The following is a 12,926-nucleotide window of genomic DNA, read 5'->3' as shown; positions in this document are numbered from 1 at the left end:
TGCTTTGCGATCACAAAGCACTACAACACACCAACAATTAACCGCTACAATAGCATCCAAAATAGTCTGAAATCACCCCAAAAATTACCCGAGCTCCTCGCGACCCTATCCAATCATTTTAACAAGTCCATATACTTCACACAAACTTGTTTCAAGGCTTGAAATATCAAAATCAAGAATCAAATATAAAATCCATTCCTTAAGTTTCAAACTTTTTAGCTTCACCGAATGCGTCCGAATCATACTTGGACATTTTGGATCACAAACAAACTTTGCACATAAGTTTATTTCAACCATTAGGACTTATTCAAGGACTCGGAATACTAATAGAAGCTCAGTAACCCAAAATTCTACTATTGGTCAAACTTTTGAACTTCTAAATCTCCAAATTGCTAACTTTCGTCAAATAAGGTTAAAATCTTTTAGGAACCTCCAAAATTAAATCCGAACATACGCCTAAGTCTAAAAGAATCATATGAACCTTTAGGAACCCTCAAATGAATCCCTAGGCCGTTTACTCAAAAGTCAACCCTTGGTGAACTCTTACATTTTAAGGCTTCCAAAATAGAACTAATTGTTCTAATTCTCTCCCGAACCTTCTCGGAATCAAGCCGATCCTCCCCGCAAGTCACAAAATAATAAATGAAACAGCGAAAAAAATTATATAGGAAAACATAGTTCTAATACTCCAAACAACCAATCGGTTCGTTAAACAACTTTTTTACTATCTTGTTAAATTCGCTATGTCCGGAAAAGACAACAAAGCAGAGGAGATAAGGGTGAAGATGGCTAGAGAGGAAATCGAGATAGGAAGAAAAGGGGTTGAGAGAGATCTTCATTGTCCAAAAACTTTCTTCGGGAAAATCATAAAAATTTTAACTTATATTTTTCATTCATATTCCCTCAGTTGAGCGCACACGCTCTACATCCGATATGACTGCTCAAGGCGGAACTAGAAACACTTCTAAAGAGTACCAAGGGTATTAGGTCACCCAAAATGTTTATGTTGCAAGTAAAATTTAAGGATAATTTTATAAGAAAATAATGGTTTAGCGAAATAAATTATTAATTAATCATGTTTATATATTTACAAGACCCTAATCTTCATTGCGAAATTATTCATCCACAATGAATAGTAGTGAATACAATTTTAATTGATAGGCAAAGAAAATTCTTAAATAAAATTTTGACACATACTAAAGGTTTTTAGCTTCCGACTTGCTATAATTTTATTTATTTGTGTTCAGTTTAGCAGGACCTTTTGTTAGCATATTCAATCGAAAAGATTCTTCAGATCCATAATTTATTGCGTCATTGGAGGATGTCAAGAATACGTTACTACCATAAAATTAAATATTATTCACACTGCTTTTTATGTATTGAGCTTATTAGCATCATTTGCCGCAAAACTTAAATGACAAGATTCTTAAAATGCGTAACATAGCTTCATAATTAAAGTCATGATTACAAAATAATATCCAACCATGACATGAAATTATATTCACGTTACCCCGATTAAAGTACCATAGTATTGGATTTGAGAAGTAAATGCATCACTGTATGTGATTAAGTATCATGGTAATTTCTTTTGTAAATTTATCTTTTTGTATTTTTTCTTTCTTTTTCTATTTCTTATAAATTAGAATCAAGTTACATTGGTATAGTTCCCAAACCCTATTTGTAATATATGCATATTATAGTCAGACCTCTTCAGAGGCGGACCCAAAATTCGACAGTTAAGGGAGTACCGTTATATTCAATATAAATTTATCTGCTCATAAATATTGGTACGGGGGCATTTGTTAATATCTGATTATTTCTTGAAGAAATTAGCAAATATATATGGAGTTTTTTGCCGAAGTTTTCGGGTGTCGGTGAGCCCTTTGCCGACCATGTAGGTCCACCCCTGGACCTCTCTATAACAACATCACTAATCATTCACTATAAAAGCTAGGCTCTTCGGAATCGATTTTCAAGTTATATTTTCCACTCGATAATAGATATTTACCTATAATAGCAATATTCATATTTATAACAGAACGCTCTTTGTAAAATTACTCCTTTATAACAGCCATATAGAATCTTTAATAATACTAATAATAATTTCAAAAATCTGCACACAATCTTTTTATTTTGCATAATACATAAGATCGGAAGATTTGCACATGATATCATTTTCATTGGACGAATGGCAACAAATATTTTGACAGAAGATTCAACTGTTAAGCCCTTAGATTACCTTCAAGTGAAAGCTATTGGATAGCCTTCTGCTTAAAATTTAGATACAAATCTTCACCAATTCAAGCTTTATATCACTAGAAAGAGAATAGAATCTAAGAAACAAGCTACAATTACAAAGTTCTTCCATCAATTTTAAAAGAATTTAGTTTTCTAGTAACTTTAGAATGTGTGCATTGAAGTTTAAATCTCTGTATGTTTACTTATGAATTTATAGATAATGTATTAGCTTTCTTCAATATTTAATTAGTGAAATATGCATATCTTTTGAGATCTTAAATTTGAATAATTTTTTATCTTTAATATGGAACATTAAAAAAGAAAAAATAATTAATTTTTGGATAATTTTTGTCTATAACAACCAAAATATATTTAATTGTCAAATATTATTATAGGTGTATAACTGTCATTCATTGTAAAAGCCAAATAATATCATAATAAAATGATTTTGTTCTAGAGAGATTTAACACATATGGAACACCCTTCATAAAAAATGTTATTATGCTAGTAAAATATATATTATTTATTATGTACAGACAAGATCTTTCCTTTAAGTTTCCCCCATAATTTATAGTTTCGAAGTCGTATGATTGATTACCTCTTATTTAAGTTTTTAGACTAAACAAATTTTACAATGACAATTTTTAATTTAAATCATTTTAGAATTTTGAAAATTTATGTTTATGATTTTGACGCTTTAATATAGCTAGATTTTCAAACAAAAAACAAAACCATTAATGTGCAGTATATAAAATATATATTGCCGAATTATCATAGTGATTATATTGAGACATTATCTAAAATAAAATAAAAAATGCTAATGAAAAAAGGCCAATACTCATTTGAAATAATATCTAAATGTGTGCATTAAATGGAAACTATGTACATGACCTCTTTAATAAAGTATACTATGGTTGGTTTAACAACATATTCCAGTTACCGTTTTAAATAGAATATTACTATGGATCAATCTTCTCTAATGCTCACATGCATCTTCCAAAAATAATGGATCTTGTATCACATATGGTTGTATTTTATGAGCATTGTGTTCCAAAACTTACTCTATGAATTAAGCCTTTTTCATTACATCATCTATCTCTAGAAAGACTTAATATAAATAAATTTATAAAATATTAAAAATACAAGAAAACTATTATAAAACTGTTACTAACCATTCTACATGCCAATACATTACCGAGGAGGTCTATAAATTACACCATTTGCAAAGAAAGAATACACTCACGCAAAAGTTTCATAAAGCATCAAGTACGATTCCAGAATGACAATTTTTAAGCTTGGTTCCATCTACGCTATTCTTCTCATGGCAGCCACTAGTTAGTATCCTCTCTCTTTATCTACTTTACTATAATTTTTATAATGTTTTTATGTACGCATGTGTCTTTGTTTATGAAGTATAATTTTTTTTTATATTGTTTATAAGTTGTAATTGAATTTTGATAACTATAATGGGGATATGTTTCAGTTAATTTGATGTGGTTCTCCAAGATGCAAGTAATGGCTGCACGGGATATTGATTATGATCTCTCTGAAATGGGAAGGAGATTACTCCCGCAACTTTATACTTGTTTTAGATCTTGCACATCCGATAGTGACTGCAGTGACTGCATACTTTGCTGCCATTGTAATTACATGACATTCAATACGTTCCAATGTGGTCCTAGAACTGGAGTATAGAGAGAACACTGTCGTCCAATCGCAACAATGTGCTCCAAAATCGTGTAACACATTTATGATATCCTATAATTTCTATATTTCCTTCATCATTTCCTCTTTCCGCTATTATATGTTGTACGAATAATGAAGAATGTCAAGTGATGACATTCAATTCAGGAATAAGGATAAATTCAAATCTCATGTTGTCTTGGCGAGATTATATGTACGGTTATTATATATTTACAAATTTTATTTACAGATTTATTCCTTGTGTATGATATTTTAATTTTTAAATTTATTATTTCTTTGAAGTATTTTATGTCTCGTATCTCAATTACAATATTTCTTTTCTAAAAATGTATGCTTGAAATATATTTGTCGGGTATGTTTTTGTGAAATAATTCGGAAAGCAAGTAATAGTTTTAAGAGAAAAAAAATTCAAGTCTTTAGCCATGACCCAATACAACTACTTAATACGTGAAATGAATATTTTTATGATTTATTTATTTATAGTTGTCCATTAAAAAAAGATGAATGTTTCGTGTATTCTGCAACGACATAAATAATGTAATTACTCAATAATAACTTTAATATATACTTATATTTTCAACTTGCTTAATCACCTTATATGATTGTAACGACCCGACCGGTCGTTTTGAATGTTTTAGCCCTGATCCCCTATGTATTGCCTCCTCTATGCTACATTGTGATTTTGTGACTTGTCGGGGTGTTTGATTTTGGTTTCGGGTGAGTTCAGAGTAAAATAGGACACATAGTCCCTAAGTTGGAGCTTAAAGTTGAAAGAGTTGATCGTAATTTGAATTTTATGTAGACAACTCCGGAATGGAGTTTTGACAGTCCCAATAGGTCCGTATGGTGATTTTGGACTTAGGAGCATGTCTGGATGTTGATTTGGAGGTCCGTAGGTCGTTTCGGCGAGAATTGGCGAAAGTTGGAAAGTTAAAGGTTTGGAAGGTTGGAAAGTCTAATCTGGAGTTGACTTTATTGATATCGGGGTTGGATCTCGATTTCATAAGTTGGAATAGGTCCGTAATATCAATTATAACTTGTGTGCGAAATTTGAAGTCGATCAGAGTTGTTTTGGTATAAATCGGCATTAGTTTTGAAATTCAGAAGTTCATAAGTTCCTTAGGCTTGAATCGATGCGTGATTCGTGATTCTAGTATTGTTTGAAGTGATTTGACACTTCGAGCGTGTTCGTATGATGTTTTAAGACTTGTTGGTATATTTGGTTGAGGTCCCGGGTATCTCGGATGTAATTCGGATCATGTTCGGCGCATTTCGAAACATTGAAGATTGGTGAATCTGGCGCTTCTGGTTTCCTTCTACGCATTCACGAAGGTGTTCCCCGCATTCGCATAGAGTCTTCAGGGATTGCTAGAGATTTACACTTCGCATTCGCGAAGAAGGTCACGCGTTCGCGAAGGGTCGGGATTTTGTGCACTGCGATCACGGACAGGGAGCCGCGTTCACAAAGAGGAAAGGCAGGCTAGAGAGACCTCATGCATTTGGTCTACGTGTTCGCGAGAGAGGCTTCGCGATCGCGAGGCTTGGGAGCTTTTGTCATCACTTTCGTGAGTGGGATCTTGCATTCGTGAAGAGGATTTTGGCAGCTGTGTATTTTTGTGCATCGCGAACGCAAGGCTCATTCCGTGTTCGCGAAGTAAGAATCGCTGGGCAGCAGATTTATGTTTCAAAGTAGAGGGTTTATTTCATATTTCATATTTTGGACTCAGAGAGATCAGTGTAAGGCAAAGTTTTGGGAGATTCTCATAGAGAACCTTGAGATAAGAATTCCTAATTCGATTTTGGTTAAATTACACGAATCTATTATTATTTTTATCATCTAATTAGGGATTTGGGTTAGAAAATTGGGGGAAAATAGTAAAAACTTTGTAGGCTAAAAATTAAGGATTTGAAAGGTTAATTGAGGTCAGATTTGAATAATTCTTGTATGGTTGGACTCGTTATCGAATGGGTATTCAGATTTTATAATTTTGGCCGGGTTCCGAGACGCAGACCCGGTTAACTTTTTGAGTTGACTTTTTATTTCTTCGAATAGATCATAATTTCATTGTTTGAATTAGTTTCCTATAGTTATATTTATATTATGATTTTTTTGGCTAGATTTGTGCCGTTCGGAGTTGGATAATCGAGGAAAAAGCCTACTAGTGGATTGATTTAGCGTGATTTAAGGTAAGTGACTTGCCTAACCTTGTGTGAGGGAATTACTCCTTAGGATTTGTGTTGGTTGTGATAATTGTGATATGTGAAAGTTGTATACGCAAGGTGACGAGTGTGTACACGGGCTAAATGTGGGAATTATCGATTTTAGCTATGTAGATTCCTTTCATGCCGTAATTGAGTAACCTTAACATGTTATAATCATCATCTTCAGTCTATTTTCACATCTCTACTTGTCTTATTCTCTTACATGCTAATTGCCTTACATGTTTAATTGAAGTTCTTTTTTCCTTCATTTCGCATTCACTATTTGATAGTTTAAGTCTTTACTTGAAGTTGTTAAATCGTGGAATATCTTGTTGTTGAAATTGGTATTGAGATATAAAGGCCATGATTCACCTTGAGGCAAAGTGTTAAGTTGTGAAATACCATTCTGTTGAGTTGTTTATTCCGGTTGTTATTGTTGAGACTCTTGTGTACATTGTGGTTGAGCCATGGGCTATATACTATGAAAATATAGTATTTCTTTGGTTTCTCTGGCAAGTTGTGATATTGGGAACTTGAGGTACGATTTGTGATACGTTGTGATATTGATACGCATGAGGCGGTATAAGGTTTTGGGGTTGAAATGCATGTGGTGAGATAAGGTGGGCTTGATATGTGTGGCTAGTAGGGGAACTACTAGAAGTCATGCAGTGTGATAAGGTGGGCTAAAACGCGGGATGCTGTTTCGGAAAAATAATTTTCAAAACTAAATGTAAAGGCTCCCACTGTGATATAAGGAAAGATTGTGAGTTATTCGTGTGATTTGGCACTACGCGGCGGTACCTCGGTAGTGACCCTTGTTGATCTTTCCCTATTTGTTGTACTTGTCTTTGGGTTGTTTAGTTTGCTTCCGTGATGTATTATTTTCCTTGATTATGCGTAGCTAACTCTTGGTTTACACCCTACTTGTTTCATTTCCTTGTCATTATTATTATATTATTAAATCTTTCGTCTTGTTTCTTATTATTTCCAGTAGGGCCTTGACCTGACCTCGTCACTACTCTACCGAGGTTAGGCTTGAAACTTACTGGGTACCGTTGTGGTGTACTTATGCTATGCTTTTGCACATCTTTTTGTGCAGATCAAGGTACTTCCAATCGGTTCCGACACCAGTGAGCTGAGTTTGCATTTGGAGACTTCAAGGTACACATGCCCGCATCCATAGGCCTCGGAGTCACCTTCTATCCATTTTTATATTTTCTTTCTTTGCTAGATACAGTTGTATAGGGATGACTTTGATATTGGCATAGAGATTGTGACTTGTATTTTACCGTGTTATGAGTAAATACGTATATAATGAGTTGTGGAGATTTTCTTTATGCTAGTTGTTGGATTTCGAGCCTTTAATTCTTATTTCGGTTATCTCTGCATAATGTTAGGCTTACCTAGTCATACAGATTAGGTTCTGTCATGACATCCTACAGAGGGAAATGGGGTCGTGACAAGTTGGTATCAGAGGTCTAGGTTCATAGGTGTTATGAATCACAAGCAAGTTTAGTAGAGTCTCGCGGATTGGTACAGAAACGTCTGTACTTATCTTAGGGAGACTACGAAACTGTTAGGAAAAGTTTCACTCCTTTGATTCCTTATCGTGCGAATTTGCTATCTTCTGAATTCTATATATCTGTCTTTCTATTCTCTCACAGATGGTGAGGACACGCACAACTGGATCTGATGATCAGACACCCGCGCACCCTGCTAGAGCTGCGGGAGGCCGGGGTCGGGGAAGAGGCCGAGGACGAGCACATGGTGCAGCTAGAGCACCTGCCCGACCTGCTACAGAGGAGCCACCAATAGCTCCAGTCGGAGAGCAGACACTTGAGACGCCTGTTGCTACCCAGCACTTCAGGAGACCCTCGCTTAGTTTATGAGCATGTTTGGCACTTTAGCTTAGGCGGGGTTGATTCCGCTTGCTCCTGCTACATCTCAGGCTAGGGGAGGAGCACAGACTCCTACCACCCACACCCCAGAGCAGCGGGTCTAGATTGACCAGATCGTAGAGGTCATACCAGTGCAGCATGTTGTCCCAGTTCAGCCCGAGGTTAGGGCAGCAACTTCCGAGGAGGAGCAGATCAGGCTCGAGAGGTACAAAAAGTACTACCCTCCTACTTTCAGCGATTTGGCTTCAGAGGATGCCTAGGGTTTTCTTGAGGAGTGCTACCGTATCCTACGTACTATGGGTATTTTGGAGTCGAGTGGGGTTGCTTTTACTACGTTCCAACTTAAAAGAGTGGCTTATCAGTGGTGGCAGACATATGAGTTGGTAGCCCATCTGAGGCATCTTCACTCACCTGGGATCAGTTCTCAGAGATGTTTATGAGGGAGTTTGTTCCCTAGTCTTAGAGATGCATGGCGCGTAGAGTTTGAGCAGTTGCACTAGGGTTCTATGACTATATCGGAGTATGCAGTCCGGTTTAGTGATTTGGCAGGGCATGCACCAACCTTGGTTGCTACTGTCAGAGAGCGAGTTTGTTGATTTATCGAGTGGCTCAACCCTGGTATCAGATTCAGAATGGCCCAAGAGTTAGAGATGGACATCCCATACCAGCAGGTAGTGGAGATCGCTAGGAGATTAGAGGGTATGTGAGCTTGGGAGAGAGAGGAGAGGGAGGCCAAGAAGCCTCGAGATTCTAGCACATATAGTGGTGCCCGTGCCCCAATTGCAGCCCATCATGGTAGGGGCTATCTTAGCCACCCTATTCATTCAGCACTTCCAACTTCCAGTGGTATTCCAGCCACTTCCAAGCCTCAGGTTCCCCATTATGCACCACCATTGTCTAGTGCACCTCCTGCACGGGGTGCTTTTAATGGTCAGTCTAGTCGATCAGGCTCGAGCTAGTTCCAGCAGCTACGTCCTCAGAGAGCTTGTTTTGAGTGTGGTGACACTCGTCATATGGTGAGGGACTGCCCCAAACTCAGGAGGGGTGCACCTCAAAAGACTACTCAGGCCCCACGTATTCCACAGGGCCCTCAAGTTTCTCAGTCCGTGGTTACTGCACCAGTTGCCACTCCACCTGCACAGCCAGCCAGGGGTAGAGGTCGGGCAGGTAGAGGTCGCCCTAGAGGGAGAGGCCAGGCCAGATATTATGCTCTTCCTGCTAGGACGGAGGTGGTTTCATGCCACTCAGTTGAAGATTCGGGAGCCAGATAACCCGAAGACTTCCTTCAGGACTGGGTATGGTCATTACGAATTCCTTGTGATGTCATTTGGGATGACCAATGCCCCAGCAGTATTCATGCACTTGATGAACAGTGTATTCCAGCCCTATCTTGACTCATTCTTCATTATGTTTATTGACTACATTCTGGTGTACTCTCGGAGACGGGAGGATCATGAGCAGCACTTGAGGATCGTGCTTCATACATTGAGAGAAAAGAAGTTGTATGCAAAATTTTCAAAGTGTGAATTCTGGCTTGATTCGGTGGCATTTTTGGGTCATGTAGTGTCAAATGAGGGGATCAAGGTATATCCAAAAAAGATTGAAGTAGTATAGAGTTGGCCCAGACCGTTTTCAGCTACTAAGATCCGGAGTTTTCTTGGTTTGGAAGGGTATTACCGTCGATTCGTAGAGGGTTTCTCATCTATTGCCGCACCTATGACCAGATTGTCCCAGAAGGGTGCTCCGTTCAGGTGGACCAAGGAGTGTGAGAAGAGCTTTCAAAAGCTCAAGACTGCCTTGACTACAACCCCGGTGTTGGTGTTGCCTATGGGTTTGGGGTCTTATACAATGTACTGTGATACGTCGCGTATTGGTCTCGGTGCGGTGTTGATGCATGACGGTAGGGTGATTTCCTACGCATCTAGACATCTGAAGGTGCACGAGAAGAACTATCATGTCCACGACCTTGAGTTAGCAGCTATTGTTTATGCCTTGAAGATTTGGCAGAACTATTTGTACGATGTCCCTTGTGAGGTCTATACCGACCACCAGAATCTACAACATCTATTCAAATAGAAGGATCTTAACTTGCAGTAGCGGAGGTGGTTAGAGTTGCTTAAGGATTATGATATCACCATTCTATATCATCCCGGGAAGTCCAATGTGGTGGCCGATGCCTTGAGTCGTAAGGCAGAGAGCTTGAGAAGTTTAGCATATATACCGGCAGCAGAGAGGCTATTAGCCTTGGATGTTCAGGCCTTGGCCAACCAGTTTGTTAGATTGGATGTTTCTGAGACGAGTCAAGTTTTGGCTTGTGTGATTTCTCGGTCTTCTCTATATGATCACATCGGAGAGTGTCAGTATGACGACCTCCATTTGCTTTTCCTCAAGGATACGATTTGGCACGACGATGCCATGGAGGTCATTATTAGGGATGGAGTTGTGTTACGGATGCAGGGCAGGCTATTTGTGCCCAATGTAGATGGTTTGCATTAGTTGATTCTTTAGGAGGCTTACAGTTCGTGGTACTCCATTCATCCGGGTGCCGCAAAGATGTATCATGACTTGAGGCAACACTATTGGTAGAGGAGAATGAAGAAGGACATAGTGGAGTATGAGCATCAACATCCAGGTGGATTGCTTCAGAGGCTAGAGATTTTAGAGTGGAAATAGGAGCGACTTACTATGGATTTTGTTGTTGGGCTCCCACGGGCCCAGAGGAAGTTCGATGTAGTATGGGTAATTGTAGATAGGTTGACCAAATCGGCTCATTTTATTCCAGTGGTGACTACTTATTCTTCAGAGCAGCTGGCTCAGGTTTAGTATGGGTGATTGTGGATAGGTTGATCAAGTGCTCATATGCCACAACTTGCCAAAATCAACAATACCAATATTACCGCAACAAATAGCCCATAGCTTTGTCACGACAGCAGTTTCCCTCTGTAGGATGTCGTGATAGAACCTAGTCTCTAAGACTAGGTGAGCCTAGCATACATGCAGAATTTAACTGAAATAGTAATAAAACTTTCAATTTAACCAATAGCAACCATAAAAAGGACTCCACAACACAACTGAACATAACTCCCAAAATCCAGTGATATCGAGTAACAAGCTCTACACAAGTGTACTGAACATCCCTACACATCAGTATCTATATAAAAAAAAGAGAATGAAATAGAACCAGATAGAGGGCGACTCAAATGCCTGCAGATGCCGGCAGGTATACCTTGAAGTCTCTGGTCCAAACTCGACTCACTGATGCCTAGGGTGGTATGAAGTACCTGGATCTGCACAAAAAGATGTGCAGAAGCATAGTATGAGTACACTACAATGGTACCCAGTAAATATCAATCCTAACCTCGGTAGAGTAGTGACGAGGTCGGGTCAAGATACCTACTGGAATGAATAAAGAAACTGAGCAGGTATAGTATAGTATGATAATTAAAATAATGAAAATGATACAAGGAAGAGATATAACAAGAATAGCTACACCGAGACTAAGGCAATTAAGACATCACAAAAGAAACACATAATAAGAATGCCAAGGAAATGATGCAAATCAAAACATAAGTGAGGTAAATGAAATGTATCAACAAGAATCACTACCGAGGTACCGCATCGTAGTCTCATTTCACAAGTCAAATCACAATATTTCCTTATACAACCATGGGAGCCTTGGATTTAGTCTTGAAAATCATTTTTTTCCGAAATAGCTACCCGCATTTTAGCCCACCTTATCACACCGCGTGGCTTCAAGTAGTTCCCCTAATAGCAACACGCGTATCAAGCCCATCTTATCTCACCATATGCATTTCAACCCCAATCCTTATACCACCACATGCGTATCAATATCACAACATATCACAAATCATACCTCAAGTGCCCAATACCACAACTTGCCAAAGAAGTCAACAATAGCCCATGGCTCAACCACAATATGTACAAGAGTTTCAACAATAGCAATCGAAAGTGAATAACTAAACAAGAATGGTATTTCAACAAATTTACAACTTTGCCTCAATGTGAATCACAGCCTTTATAACTTCAACACCATAATTCAATAATAAGATATTCCAAGAATTAACAACTTTAAGTAAAGGAACTCAACAGTTAAATAATTAATAAGGAAATGAGAGAAACAATAACTTCAACTAAACATGTAAAGGAAATTAGCAAGTAAGAGATGAGACAAGTATTTACAATGCCAAGTACGTCTCACGTAAGGATAGGTTAATGATGATGAAGATAATATGTTATGACAATTCAATTAAAGGCAAGAAAAGAATCTACGTAACTTTAACCGGTCAATACCACATTTAGCCCGTGTACCCACTCGTCACCTTGCATACATGGGCTTCATGTACCATAATTTACATAAAAACAACACCAATACTAAGGGGTAATTCCCCTACACAAAGTTAGGCAAGACACTTACCTCAAAACACGCTAACTCAATCCATTAGTAAGCCATTTCCGTGATTATCCAACTCTGAACGGCTCGAATATAGCCAAAAATAACTTTATACCATAAATACAACCCATAGAAAACTATTCCGAATAATAAAGTTGCAATCTTTGAAGAAAAATAAAAAGTCAACTCAAAAAGTCAACCTCGGACTCATGTCTCGGAACCCGACCAAACTTACAAAATCCAAACATCCATACGATAACGAGTCCAACCATACTAAAATTATTCAAATTTGACCTCAAATTATGTCACGCACCAACCTCGGGGAGCATAGCTAGTGCTCAACCGAGATAACCCAGTCAAGCAAGCCTGTACAATGACTTCTACCCAGACTCACCCATGAATAAAGAGAAGGTATATTTCATTAATTAGACAATGAGAAGGTTACACGGATAATACAAATTTCATTACAAAAT

General features: G+C 37.9%; 1 long non-coding RNA gene across 1 annotated transcript; it reads left to right on the top strand.

The window, feature by feature from the left end:
* The first annotated feature begins 3,433 nt into the window (after positions 1-3,433).
* Positions 3,434-4,192, top strand: LOC107792099 (uncharacterized). Its single transcript, XR_001649444.2, has 2 exons — positions 3,434-3,572; positions 3,722-4,192. It is a non-coding gene; the product is annotated as an uncharacterized LOC107792099 (long non-coding RNA).
* The last annotated feature ends 8,734 nt before the right edge of the window (positions 4,193-12,926 follow it).

Source organism: Nicotiana tabacum, chromosome 12, assembly GCF_000715075.1.
Source record: "Nicotiana tabacum cultivar K326 chromosome 12, ASM71507v2, whole genome shotgun sequence".
In the NCBI taxonomy this organism is placed as follows: Eukaryota; Viridiplantae; Streptophyta; class Magnoliopsida; order Solanales; family Solanaceae; genus Nicotiana; species Nicotiana tabacum.
Note: the sequence above shows the minus strand (reverse complement) of the source record. Positions and strands in the feature narration are given on the sequence as shown.